The sequence below is a fragment of the Lemur catta genome, chromosome 13 (assembly GCF_020740605.2).
Source record: "Lemur catta isolate mLemCat1 chromosome 13, mLemCat1.pri, whole genome shotgun sequence".
NCBI lineage: Eukaryota > Metazoa > Chordata > Mammalia > Primates > Lemuridae > Lemur > Lemur catta.
The window spans coordinates 38,506,472-38,517,298 of record NC_059140.1 but is presented as its reverse complement, the minus strand read 5'-3'; the positions used below and the strand labels follow the sequence as shown (position 1 = coordinate 38,517,298).

Sequence of the window (10,827 nt, the reverse complement as noted above, 5' to 3'; positions counted from 1 at the left end):
AAGGTATTAGTAGCAGAGGAAGGCTTACATGCATTTTAATATAAAGGTGGATTTCTGGATAAGTACATTTTAGTAGTGATTTCTCCTGTGAGAGGCTGTAGATAATCCTGTGCCCCTGGCTGAGGAACTTGTTCTTTATGCCACACCTCTGGGGAAGACACAGCTGCCAAATTCCTTTGCACAATCCCTAAAGAATGTCTTCGCCTTTGAGACTGTATTTGCTCAGCCTTGTCAGGTTTGGTTGTGAAGGGTGGGCCAGCCCACAGGGCAGGCTGCATACCTTTTCCGGGAGACCCAGGAAGCTGCCCAGCTGTGCAAAGGGCAGTAGGAACTTCAGATGGAACATTAGAATTTGTTTACTGTGGTTAGGAATCTGCCCGGAGGTATCTGAAGTGCTCCACTGAGGTTCTCCAGACGGTAAATTTTTGTTGTAGTTTTTCAATAAGTTTGTTTACTTGCAGAAAATGATTTCACTGACATAATTTTTAACGTTTCTTGATTTGCCTCTGCAAAATCTGTGAAATATGTTGATGTTCTTCCCTTGCAGTCTTTGCAGTCAACTTAGGTAGCACCTGAAAGAGCCCTAGTTTCTCTCTGCCTTGGGTTCTGCTGAGTGAGGAAAAGAGAAGGTGGATTTTGAAGCTGCTGTTTTGATCATATGACCCATTGCTTCATTGTTGAATCTTGTCTTACTTTCTTGGAGACTCCTATGGGCTACCTCACCCAATTCACCTCCAGATTTTTTTCCCCTTACTGTTGGGAGAAATAAAGATTTGAAAGGAAGAGTGAAGGACAATGGACCTTATAAGGTGGCTTCATTAGAAACCCACTGGGAATTACTTTTGCTCTAAGACAGATTTTTTTCTTCTCATTTAATTTTTTTCATTGGAACCTATCTATTTTCACAGATGCAAAATAGGCCTTGGTTGGGGAAGGAAAGGCTGAGAGGGAATATATGCGTATAGGTATTAATAATGTTAGGATAATGTGCTTTATATATGCCCTTTTCTAGAGTCTGAGATAAAAATAAGAATGCATAGACTGAACAAACTTTACTAAGTAAATGGACAAGTAATGGTGGTTTACATTCATGTATAGGTTACATGAAGAATATTTGATTCTGTGACATGAACACATCAACTTAGAAAACATTTTATTTTATCTCATAATTTGCCATTTATCCTCAGATACCTTTTTCTATCAATGGTGGAGGCTTTAGTTATGACACTTTCCAAACCTTCACAAGGAAATACATTTATTTAGAAAAGAAGCGTGCACTTAATATGTCTTTATTCCTTCCTACATTTCTACACCTACTTGTCTGACAGGGCTTATGGAAAAACAAAGTGCACGAAGTGTGCGGAGGCTAATCTAGTGCAATACTGGGGTGCCAGGAAGGCACAATTATCTAAAACAATCACGTGGTTTTGGCTGTGAATGAAAGGCAATTCCAGTTGTTTTCTGGGGACCTGCCCTGGACCCTTAGTGGCTGTGGACACTGGGATGAGCCACAGAGCTGCTCCAGGAGTCAGGCAGGGTAGGAGGGAGCATGAAGTCAACTGACTTCCTTGATGTCCTGTGGTTGTGGGTCTTTTCAGATTGATGTTCTTGCTTAAGCAGAGATCAAACAATGACATTTCCCAGCCTTTCTGTGTGGGGTTGGCCATGGGTGTGTAACGTCAAGGTCCACTCCCTGTTTCTGTGTTGCAGAATTATAGTTAGACTGGATAAACAAGTTAGGTTTTGTGAGTGCTTCTGAGGGGGAAAAAATTCTATCCATGACAGCGTAGGTCAGATGCAATGGTAAGAACTCCAGTGTTGGATTCCAAGAACAGAAAGCACATATGCAACATTCAAAAAAGGCTTTTACTCAAGAGGATCATAGGCTAGCATCCAGTGGAAACTGGAACAGTGGGAGTATTGCATGATATGCAATATCAAGAATTTGAATAGAGCACAAGATGCATGCATGAAATAAAAAAGCAATTGCCTCTTGGTAGTCTCAATGACCTCAAGCCTTCTCTCTCTCTCTTTTTCTCTCTCTCACACACACACTCCCAAATTATTGAGGCCAACTATTTGTTAAAAACTTTTAGTTAAAATGACTTGGTTAGGAGTGGATTGGGGTATTGGCAGGGGGGCATTGTTGTAAAATTAAAGCAATAATAAAGTGTATGTGCCTGTTCCAAAGTATTTGAAAATTCCTGTTTTCTAGGGACACCATTAAAATTATCCCAAGTTTTGTTTTAATAAAGGATAATACATGGATCTATGGTAATGCTTGGAAACTAAAATTTTTCTAAAATTCTTTTCTCTCTTATGGAGGATTTACTCTTTGATTATATAAAGTAAAGGAACTGGGAGGCAATTTGAAGACGAATTGTGAGGAGAAATATGAGAGGTGGGAGAAGTGAGTGGAAGGCATGAAACAGTGGTTAGGAAGAGGAAATGGGCAGGAGAGGCTGGGGACACATTTCAATTTCAGATATTATGTGTGGGGAGGAGCAAGGACACAATTTTGGGATACCAAGTGATTTGAGGGATTCGGTCAATCAGAATGTGTAAGAACTAAAGAAAAATAGCAACAGAAACACTAGAATGAATGGGGAGGACTGTTTGAACCATATTTCTCTAGTCTATCCTATTGAAGGCTGAGACACTGAGAAAAAAAAGCAGGAGAAGAAAGTCTGGTGATTTCATTTTCTTGTCGGTGACTTCTGTTCCGTTGTCCCATGTGTCACATAGTAATGAAAATATACTCAACCAAGAAACCACCTCCGAGAACTGGCTAGGTCAGGCCCACTGAAGACTTAAGGATAAATAAGCTCGGGCCTCCACCTTCAAGTTGCTTACATTATGATAGGGAAGACAGACACAAGTAGAGTTATCAACATGTGTGTGTGTATTTATCTGATATATATGTGTTTTATATATATACATCTAATGTATGTATTATAGATGTGTAAATATAAATATACATTTATGTGCATAGGTAATATATTCAGCTTAGGTAGTATGTTTCCCCAAGATTTTGCCAGGAATGGTTTTCACACAATCATTGTAACCAATATTCAAGCATCCAGTGGTCATTTGAAAACATGCCTGTTAAATTAATACTGTTTGCATCACCCATGAATGGAAGGTAGAAAATGGCTGTAAAAATTGCATGTGTTTCTTGCATTTGTTTACCTGGCTTTTAAGTATAAAATTTGAGATGTAATTCTAAGTATGTCACCTTTTTAACTTAACAAAAGTCATGAGAGCATAGAATTTTTTTGTGTTTATTTACTAAAGCAAATAATTGCATGCATTTTGAATTTTATTTATTTAAAGGAACATTTATTTTTTAAAATTGTAAAAATGGATGAAGTTATAAAGAACTTGGAAATTGGAAAATATGATCGGTGTGATAGACTGGGTAATGATCCCCAAAGATAACCACGTCCTAATCTCGGGAACCTCTGAATGTGTTATCTCTTAAGGGACTTAGCGGATGTGATTAAATTAAGATGCTGAGATAAGGAGATTATCCTGGATTATCAGGTGGGCCACATATACTCACAGTGTCCTTATAAGAGGGAGACAGGAGGATTAGAGTCAGTGGTAAGAGACATGATGGCAGAGCAGGAGGTTAGAATGACACCAGGAAGGGATTGTGAACCAGGGATGCATCTGGGAAAGGCAAGAAAATGGATTCTCTCCTTAGAGCTTCCAGAAGACACTAATCCTGCCAATACGTTGACATTAGCCCAGTGAGACTAATTTTAGACTTTTGACATCCAGAACTATAAAATAATACTTTGTGTGACTATAAACCACCACGTTTGTGGTTAATTTGTTACAGCAGCAATAGAAAGCTAATACAACAGTGACTTGGTAGAGGAGAAATAAAATAGATTTCAAGAAAGAAATGAAACATAATGGATATGAGAACACTGCGGAAAGAGAAGAAAGATTAATCTAAGAAGAGAGAAATGCCATGCCAAATAGAAGAGAATGTGAATGACAAGAAATTATCATCTAAGAGAAATGAATTATGCAGTAAACACTGCACTCCACATGGGCACCTCTCATTCTGTCCTTTATAAATAATTTTTCTCAGTCAAAAAATGAGAGTTTCCTGCACTATGAGCCTTTTATAAAGCCATCAATAAGTTTCAGAGACTGACTCTTGAGAGAATCTTCATACATCTTCTAAAACCTGCATTTAGTCATACACAACTAATGATGTTCATGAACAACATTGTTAAAGAGTTTGACCCTTGGACACAGTACATGTATCTGAGAAGAGTGGGATTATTAATTGTGCTTACATTCTTGTCCTTCTCAGATACACTTCTAAGTATATATAAATAAAATACATTAGTAGTTTACTAAGAGCTAAGTTTTAGGTAGCACCTTACCTAGTTGTGGCCGTATTCTAAGTCTCTCTTCTGTATTAACACAGTTGATCCTCACACTGATCCTCACAATTATCCCTATTTCACAGATGAGAAAACTGAGACAAAAAGAGTGAAATGACTAGCACATGGTTGCTCAAGTAGTCAAGGCTCTCTGACACCCAAGTCTGTGCTCTGAAGCACTGGTTATGCTGCTTCCTCTAGTAAGGTATTCTAGAACAGTATGTCACGTCCTGGGTACACCTAGTTTATCATAAAATGTAGTTAAGTACTATAATGGAAGAATATGCAGAGTTCTTTCAGAGCGGAGAGAAAGAGGGAGACTACCTGTGTTTGGGGTCTGATATGGTGGGAAAATCTTCACAGAACAGGTTTTGTTTGCTGGGCCTTTTAGGCTGAATGAGGGATCACAAGGTTAGAAGGAAAAAGGATAGCTCAGATCACAGGCATGAGGATGTCAAAGGCCTAAAGTATTACAGTGCATTTGAGCAACAGCAAGGATTTCAATGTGACTAGAGCCTAGGGCACATGTGGAGAAGTGAAGGGAGATGAGCCTGGAATAGTTGCAAGTGACATAAAAAGACATTCTATCTCGTTCTGGTACATGTGGGTGAAAAAAAATTAAAAACAAATATAATTTTTAAAAAGGCATTCTAATTTGTACCGAGAACCCCACAGAATGAATTATCCAAAGTGCATTGATTTTAATACATGTTTTGGTTTGTAAAAAAATTATAGTAATTTCTTGCACATTTTTAGAAATTGATTGTATAAGAATTTATGTATCTGCTTCTACATACAGTGTGTAAATGAACATTTCATTCACAAGAAAAAAAAAAGACATTCTAGACCTGTTTTCTCCTTTTGCTATCTTCCCTATCCAATATGGCATTTAAAATGTGACTAGTGTAACTGAAGAAATGAATTTTAAATTTATTTAATTTGAATTAATTTAAATTTTAAATAGCCACATGTGGCTAGTGGCTGCTGCATTGGACAACAGAGTTGTGTATGTAATTTGAACTTTATGGGACGTGGGGAACTTACGATGGGTTGGAAGCTGGCGAATGACATGATTGCATCTGTATTTTGGAGAAATATTAATAGCATTAGGGGATGGACAGTCCTTCCTGGGGAGATATTTACAATGGAATGTGAGCCATGCCTGTAGCCCACTTCTGAGCAGTTCCAAGGCGCAGGGGAACCATGCTTTGAACCATAAAGTGCTATGACCTTGGTCACTGCTGATTGAGATGGGGTAGGTGTCTGACCAAAATTGTTTCTTATGACTAGCCAGAGACTCAACAGATGGCCTGGTGCAGGAACTCTACCCATTGGAACGCAGTATGAGAGAGTGACTCAAACAGATCTCTCTCAGGGGATTTAAACTGAAACCTGCCGAGACTATGATAAATTGGCAGCACTGTAGAAAGAAGCAGCAGGTTGAGAATCAAAGTTTGAGTCATGAACATGGGAGACACATAGAGATTCTCTTGGGTTCCAAGATTTGTATTGGACAACTAGTGTTATTTTTACAAAGTAACCAGCAGCAAATATTATTTAACATCTAAGGCTGCTGAGACACTATCCTGTTTTCCTTGTAGTCCCATGTCTGTGCTATGAATGTTAATGTTAGCATGCCTGGAATTAGCCTGAGTTATTCTACTAAAATAAGACATGAGCTGCACAGTACTCAACATGTCCAAATCGTACTGATTAGTAGTATTGCTTCCTCGCCATGCACGCTAAGAGTTTCAGGATGCTTTGCACTAGCTGGTCAGCACTGTTTATTGGTAACGGTGAGACTTACAATTAGTATCTGATGAGACCCCAGAAGCCCTGGTCACATAGCAGGATATGCCTACATGACCAGAAGGGCATAGGAAATCCCAGTTGACACTGCCTTTGGGTGTTCCATTCACAAGTCAGTGGTTCTTAACCTGAGAGAGAAAGTGGATCCTGAGAAGAATCTCATAGAAGAAGGACAATTGGAGCCTGCACATCGCCCCTCTGACTCTTTACTGTGAGACAACATTTAGCTATGAAGCTTATCTTTAATGCAGCTGTACACTATATCTTCTTCCTGTAATAAACTGTAGATTTCTAAGTATCATCATTTTGGGTTCTGTGGGTCTGTTCCGCTTAATTGCTACTGTTAGTATGGGCCCATCAACTGAGGCTCTCATTAACCAATCCTTACAACCTGAAAGAGCCTAACTGATTCAGCGGGGTCAGATTTGAAATGAGAAGAGAACAGATAGCAGGTAAGTAAAGTAGTGTGCCCTCAAGATAGTGAGGGCCTGAATGAGGCAGGTGGTGGGAGTCAAGTGGAAAGGGAGGGTTAGGCTGAATTAGGAGGTAAAATTGATGGTCATGGTTCAGTGATGAATCAATTGGACATAATTTAGAGTAGGGAGAAAGGATGAGCCAGGAGGCAGTGATGATGGACGTTCCAACCTTGGGCAATAAGTTCAACTATGATAATTCTTTTTGGGACAATCTCTGTAAAATGAAGAGAAATCTTACCTTGTTTTAAGAAAGCAGTGGTGTTACAGGTGAGTTGAAGAGATAATGTTATAGTCCTCTAGCCAGGGATAGAAAAATCTGACAGTAAAATCAGATTTTTAAAACAGATAAACCAGGCTTTTGTAAACAATGAATACCCCTTGTGTCTGCACACTTGTTGTGTATGATCATTATTCCTTTGTTCAGCCAACAAACACTGAGTGCTTCTGTGAGTCAAGACCTATGCTATGTTAACGTAAAGACAAGTATGAAGGCCCGGCCTCTGATCTCCAGGGGGTTATGATATAATACCATTAAATATTTGGCAATGGAGAGATTGCTGTAAAGTAGAAGAATTAACTATGAATTGAGGCAAATCAGGAGTTAAGATCATGAAATTATGAATTAGCAATCTGAGTTTAAAAGATTTTAATTAGGAAAATTGATTTGCCTTTCTAAGTTTTTTAGCGAGAGGAAAAGCAATTCTTCCGTCCTGTTCCTGTGGAATTGTTTATTTCAACCTGCAGCCCGTCGGATTGCACTATTGGTGCAGTGCAGCTCATGAGTGTCCACAGAAGACCATGAGAACAGGAAAATGTGGCCACATAACACCCTGAGCAATTTGGGTTGCTGGGCTGCCAAATTGCTCTTTTGGTTCAGGAATGGAGGGAGGAAACTAGTGAAATATTCATTATTAAGCAGAAATCTGGAAAAAGTTAAGAAGATCTAGGATGACAGAGTGGATGGATGGTTCTTCTACCTCATGACCATCTAATAATTGTCCACTCAAACTTTGAAACTCAGCATCAAAATCACCTCCCAGGTCTAGGAAGAACTCTCTGTTCTCTGCACCATGCAATGCCTGGCCTTGCAAATTGCTCTGTATTACTTTATCATGGTGTATTATAGTTGTTTAATTAAATGTCTGTCCCTCCAAATAAATTGTAACTTCCTGGTGAGAAAAAACTGGATCTCATTAATTTTCCTGTCCCTTGGGACTAAAACAATATTAGAGCATAGTAGGTACTTAATGTTTGTTAAGTGCACAAATGATTGAAAGGAGAGGATGAATGAGGACAAGAGGGATAAATTGGTAAATGCATTACAGAGGGCAATTAGGCAATATTCATCTACTAAAGTTCAAATGTATAAACCCTTGGGCCCAGCAATTACATTTCTAAGAATTTATCTTACAGATCTATTCCAGATATATTCACACACATGCCAAATGATTCATGTACAGTGTTATTCACTGCATGTTTATTTGTTAGCAGAAGTTTAGAAATGATGGAAATGCCCATCAATAGTGGATTGATGACAGATTATGGACCATCCATACCATGGAATACCCAGCAGCTGTGAAAAATCAATATAGAAATATCTTCAGATTATAATGTAAAAGGAAAAAAGCAGGATTCAGAACAATGTAATATGCAAACTTTTGTGTAAAAATGGAGGAACTCTCCATATCTTGTATTTGTTTTTATATGAATATATGTCTCCAGAAGGACCCAGGAGAAACTATTAACTGGATTTTGTTGTTGTTTTTGTTGGAGATACAGGCTTGGAGGAAGAGGAAGACTTTTCACTGTATTCCTTTTTATACTTTTTAGTTTCTGAACATTATAAATATATTAATGGTTCAAAATACTATATATAAATAAATTTTTAAAAAGAAAACTGCACATGGATGTTTACAGCAGTTTTATTCATAATAGCCAAAACTTGGAAGCAACCAAGATGTCCTTCAGTAGGTGAATGAATAAATATGAGGTATTTCCAGACAGTGGGATATTATTTAACACTAAAAAGAAATGAACTATCAATACATGGAGGAAACTTAAATGCACATTACTAAGTGAAAGAAGCCAATCTGAAAATTCTTCATACTGTGTGATTCCAACTGTATGACATTCTGCAAAAGGCAGAACTATGGAGACAGTAAAAAGATCAGTGGATGGGAGGGGTTAAAGGGAAGAAAGGGGTGAGTAAGCAGAGCACAGATGATTTTTAGGGCAGCAAAATTATTCTGTTTGATACTATAATGGTGGATGTATATCATTATACATTTGTCTGAATTCATAGAGTATACAATAACAAGAGTGAACCTTAATATAAACTACGGACTTTAGGTGATAATGATGTGTTAATGTAGGTTCATCAACTGTAACAAATTTACCGCTGTGGTGGGGGATGTTGATAGTGGTGAGACTGGAGGTATATGTGAACTCTCTGAACTTTATGTTCAATTTTGATGTGAACCTAAGACTGGTCTAAAAAATAATCTAAAAGAAAAATAAAAATGGTGAGCTATATCTACACTATCATTAAAAGACCCTAGAATTTGGAGCAATTCTTTGTCATTCTCTGGTTCTGGTATTGTAAGTTAATGAATGTGGGCTGTCATATATTATTTTTGATACTATGAACAATATAAATACATACATATATACATATATTTTCTGCTAAAGCCATAGTATTTTTTTGTCACCTATTAGTCTGGGCTGAGATCTGCTGTAACCTTAGCTCACTCTGTAGTCCAGAGTTCAGCAACAGTTTCTTGGTCGAAGTGCCCATTCTCCTCTCTGGTACTTTGGAGAGTCAGTGGAGCTTCATAACCAGGAATGTGGGCTCCACAGTGAGCATACCTAGATTGGAATCCTGGACATGTCTAATTTCTAGCTGTGTGATCTTGGGCTTTTGTTTTTTCATCTGTAATTGGGCATAACAACAGTTCCTATAGTGTAGGATTTAGTGAGGATCAAATGAAATAATACTTGTAAAGCACTTAGCTGTGATTGGCACATACTTGGCACATGTTGCTGCTCTTGTTATTGTTATTTTGATCATCATTATTATAATCATCATCAACAATGCCTAAAATCTGCTAAATTCTTAGGCCAAGAGTAGTTACTTCTTTGAAGCTCGAAGAGAGCCAGAAAGCCCAGGAACTCAGGACTGAGTTCTCCTGATCCCTCCTAGTGTAGTCTCGAGCACAGGTTTGGAGTTCTGTTTTAAAAAAAAAACCTGATATTGTCATCGTGATCTATTCAGTTGGTGAAGTGATGGTTATTATCAATTTCACTGCACCAAAAAAGACATGGGCATAAGAGTTCAGTGATTTGCCCATAATAAATAGCCTGTATAGCCAATTGAACTCAGGCTCCCCTGGGTTCTGTGTTGTGATCTCCGTTGGTCTACATCATGCTGGTGCCATCAAAGTGTATTAAGCAATGCACCAGCTCTTGCAGCACTGGTGGTAATTCATTGATTCTGACATCTGTTTATTCCCAAAGAGAAATTGGCTCTGCAATTACCACCTTAACAATACCCCTTTTGTTTTAACAGGCACATAACATTTGTTTCCTCCATCTGGAAGGCAAATGGGGAGCCCTCTGTCTTTCAAACCCTCAAAATCTTGGCATAATAGATTAGAAAGTTTTGAGATGCTGATTTGTCCTCTTTGTATTATTTGCATTTTCAGTGTCAGTTTTGGCATCTCTCTGGAGTGAGGAGGTGACATTTAATAACAATTATTAAATGAATGTATGAAAGCTTCTTAGAACAATGCCTGGCGCATTAAAAGTGCTATATAAGTGTTTTACTATTTTTGTTATTATGTAGTAATAAGTGCTCATTTTGGCTGGTTGTTTTATTGGCTAGTTGTATCCAACACATAGAGAGCAATATGATGTTGCAATCTCTAATTTTACAAGGCAGGGTCAACAAACATTCCCCCATCTAAGGCCTGTGGTTGATATTGCTAATTAACCATGACGCTCTCCTGGAGTCCAAACTTGCCTTACAAACTTCATCATATCCGTCCAGAAAGCCACCACCAATCAATTGGCATTGACACCTGAGATAAAACCATTGCCATCTCAGACTCTGAGCTTCCGTTCTAAAGAGACCTCAAGAACTC

General features: G+C 38.2%; 1 protein-coding gene across 2 annotated transcripts in view; it reads left to right on the top strand.

The window, feature by feature from the left end:
- The first annotated feature begins 332 nt into the window (after positions 1–332).
- The window catches only part of SCEL (sciellin), a 113,960-nt gene continuing 103,465 nt past the window's right edge, over positions 333–10,827 (top strand). For both annotated transcript variants that reach the window (XM_045566922.1, XM_045566921.1), the window contains exon 1: positions 333–417. The gene's annotated coding sequence lies outside the window, so the exon portion shown is untranslated. The remainder of the gene's footprint in view (positions 418–10,827) is intronic.